Below are 3,761 nucleotides of genomic sequence, written 5' to 3'. Positions count from 1 at the left end.
ATGTGGGGTTTGGGGGATGATGTGGGGGTTTGGGGGGGATGTGGGGTTTGGGGGAGATGTGGGGTTTGGGAGGGGATGTGGGGTTTGGGGGGATGTGGGGTTGGAGGGGGGATGTGGGGTTTGGGGGGATGTGGGGTTTGGGGGGAAGGGGGTTTGGGGGGAAGGGGGTTTGGGGGGATGTGGGGTTTGGGGGAGATGTGGGGTTTGGGAGGGGATGTGGGGTTTGGGGGGGATGTGGGGTTTGGGGGGGTTTTGGGGGGTTTAGGGTGGGTTTGGGGGGGATGTGGGGTTTGGGGGGGATGTGGGGTTTGGGGGGGATGTGGGGTTTGGGGGGGATGTGGGGTTTGGGGGGGGATGTGGGGTTTGGGGGGGATGTGGGGTTTGGGGGGATGTGGGGTTTGGGGGGGATGTGGGGTTTGGGGGGGATGTGGGGTTTGGGGGGATGTGGGGTTTGGGGGGATGTGGGGTTTGGGGGGGATGTGGGGTTTGGGGGGATGTGGGGTTTGGGGGGGGATGTGGGGTTTGGGGGGGATGTGGGGTTTGGGGGGGATGTGGGGTTTGGGGGGGATGTGGGGTTTGGGGGGGATGTGGGGTTTGGGAGGGGATGTGGGGTTTGGGGGGATGTGGGGTTTGGGGGGATGTGGGGTTTGGGGGGATGTGGGGTTTGGGGTTTGGGGGGGATGTGGGGTTGGGGGGGATGTGGGGTTTGGGGGGGATGTGGGGTTTGGGGGGGTTTTGGGGGGTTTAGGGTGGGTTTGGGGTGATCTTGGGGTGATTTAGGGCGGGTTTGGGGTATTTAGGGTGGTCCATTTTGGGGCCGTTTGGGGCCATTTGGGGCCATTTTGGGGCCGTTTGGGGCCATTTTGGGTCCATTTTGGTTCCATTTTGGGCCATTTTGGGGCTGTTTTGGTTCATTTTGGGGCCATTTTGGTCCATTTTGGGGCCGTTTTGGGTCCATTTTGGGTCCATTTTGGGCCATTTTGGGGCCGTTTCGGGCCATTTTGGGTCCATTTTGGTCCATTTTGGTCCATTTGGGGGGCATTTAGTGCCATTTTTGGTCCATTTTTGGGTCATTTTGGTCCATTTTGATGCCGTTTGGGGCCATTTTGGGGCCATTTTGGTCCATTTGGGGGCAGTTTGGGGCCATTTTGGGGCCGTTTTGGTCGATTTTGGGGCCGTTTTGGTCGATTTTGGGGCCATTTTGGGGCCTTTTGGTCCATTTTGGGGCCGTTTTGGTCGATTTTGGGGCCGTTTTGGTCGATTTTGGGGCCATTTTGGTCGATTTTGGGGCCATTTTGGTCCATTTTGGGGCCATTTGGGGCCATTTTGGGGCCGTTTGGGGCCATTTTGGGGCCATTTGGGGCCATTTTGGGGCCATTTTGGTCCATTTTGGGGCAGTTTGGGGCCATTTTGGGGCCATTTGGGGCCATTTTGGTCCATTTTGGGGGCGTTTTGGTCCATTTTGGGGCCATTTGGGGCCATTTTGGGCCATTTTGGGGCTGTTTTGGTTCATTTTGGGGCCATTTTGGTCCATTTTGGGGCCGTTTTGGGTCCATTTTGGGTCTATTTTGGGCCATTTTGGGGCCGTTTCGGGCCATTTTGGGTCCATTTTGGTCCATTTTGGTCCATTTGGGGGGCATTTTGTGCCATTTTTGGTCCATTTTTGGGTCATTTTGGTCCATTTTGATGCCGTTTGGGGCCATTTTGGGGCCAGTTTGGGGCCATTTTGGGGCCATTTTGGTCCATTTGGGGGCAGTTTGGGGCCATTTTGGGGCCGTTTTGGTCGATTTTGGGGCCATTTTGGGGCCTTTTGGTCCATTTTGGGGCCGTTTTGGTCGATTTTGGGGCCGTTTTGGTCGACTTTGGGGCCATTTTGGTCGATTTTGGGGCCATTTTGGGGCCTTTTGGTCCATTTTGGGGCCGTTTTGGTCGATTTTGGGGCCATTTTGGTCGATTTTGGGGCCATTTTGGTCGATTTTGGGGCCATTTTGGTCGATTTTGGGGCCGTTTGGTCGACTTTGGGGCCATTTTGGTCGATTTTGGGGCCATTTTGGGGCCTTTTGTTCGATTTTGGGGCCATTTTGGTCGATTTTGGGGCCATTTTGGTCCATTTTGGGGCCATTTTGGTCGATTTTGGGGCCATTTTGGTCGATTTTGGGGCCGTTTGGTCGACTTTGGGGCCATTTTGGTCGATTTTGGGGCCATTTTGGGGCCTTTTGTTCGATTTTGGGGCCATTTTGGTCGATTTTGGGGCCATTTTGGTCCATTTTGGGGCCATTTGGGGCCATTTTGGGGCCGTTTGGGGCCATTTTGGGGCCGTTTGGGGCCATTTTGGGGCCGTTCCCTTGCTCCCCCACCTTCCCTTTGGGGGCAGCCCACGGCGCAGCCCAGCACCAACCGCACCATCCTGCCCAGCTCCTGTGGGTCCGCGCCTTGGGCCGCCAGCCCCACATCGGGGACGTGATGCTCGGCCACCGCCTGGCCCAGCACCTATGGGGTGAGAGGTGGGGGGGGTTAGGGGGGCAGCCCCACTTTGGGGTCCCCCCCCCACCCCAAAAAGGGACCTCCCCCCCCCACTTACATCCTGCCAGTACTCGAGGAGGCTCTGCAGCACCGTCCGCAGGTTGCTCACCTATGGGGGGGCACAAATGGGAACCCCCCCACCCCAAAATGAGACCCCCAGACCCCAAAATGACCCCCAAAGACCCAAAAATACCCACCCCAGACCCTAAAATGACCCCCCTGGACCCCAAAATGCCCCCCTCAGACGCCAAAATGACCCCCAAAGACCCTAAAATGACCCCCCTGGACCACAAAATGCCCCCTCTGGACCCTAAAATGACTCCCCCAGACCCCAAAATGACCCCCAAAGACCCCAAAATGACCCCCCAGACCCTAAAATGGCCCCCGAGACCCCAAAATGACCCCCAAAGACCCAAAAATACCCACCCCAGACCCTAAAATGACCCCCCTGGACCCCAAAATGACCCCCCGGCCCACAAAATACCCCCCCCAGACCCTAAAATTACTCCCCCAGACCCCAAAATGACCCCCAAAGACCCTAAAATGACCCCCCTGGACCACAAAATGCCCCCTCTGGACCCTAAAATGACTCCCCCAGATCCCAAAATGCCCCCCAAAGACCCCAAAATGCCCCTCCAGACCCCAAAATGCCCCCCCCAGACCCCAAAATGCCCCCCGTGGACCCTAAGATGACCGCCCCAGACCTCAAAATGCCCCCCTAGACGCCAAAATGACCCCCTCGGACCCTAAAATGACCCCCCCGGACCACAAAATGCCCCCCCCACACCCCAAAATGATCCCCTCGGACCCCAAAATACCCCCCCTGTACCCCAAAATGCCCTCCCCAGACCCCAAAATGCCCCTCCAGACCCCAAAATGACCCCCCCAGACCCCAAAATGACCACCAAACACCCCAAAATGACCCCCCCGGACCCTAAAATGCCCCCCCTGGACCCCAAAATACCCCCCCACCCCAAAATGCCCTCCCCAGACCCCAAAATGCCCCCTCCAGACCCTAAAATGACCCCCAAAGACCCCAAAATACCCCCCCCGCACCCCCAAATCCCCCCCCCATAACCCCATAACAAACCCTAAATACCCCTTTGGACCCCCCAAACCCCCCCCTCCCCATCCCCCCCTCTTCCCCCCCCCATAACCCCACATTGGGGTGTCCCCCCCCCACCTTCAGCCTCCAGTTGTCCCCAGCATCATCCCGGATGAGACCCAGCCACTGCTCA

The 3,761-nt window shown here is 57.8% G+C and overlaps 1 long non-coding RNA gene across 1 annotated transcript; it reads right to left on the bottom strand.

Annotated features, from left to right (window-relative positions):
* Nucleotides 1-2,412: 2,412 nt before the first annotated feature.
* LOC130599690 (uncharacterized) lies at nt 2,413-3,761 on the bottom strand. The gene is made up of 3 exons (XR_008972281.1): nt 3,707-3,761; nt 2,582-2,632; nt 2,413-2,490 (listed from the first exon to the last, which is right to left on the bottom strand). It is a non-coding gene; the product is annotated as an uncharacterized LOC130599690 (long non-coding RNA).

This window comes from Pezoporus wallicus, unplaced genomic scaffold, assembly GCF_028554395.1.
Source record: "Pezoporus wallicus isolate ANWC-B61680 ecotype Strahan unplaced genomic scaffold, APGP_CSIRO_Pwel_v1 contig_11788, whole genome shotgun sequence".
NCBI lineage: Eukaryota > Metazoa > Chordata > Aves > Psittaciformes > Psittacidae > Pezoporus > Pezoporus wallicus.
This window is presented reverse-complemented; position numbering and strand designations above follow the sequence as displayed.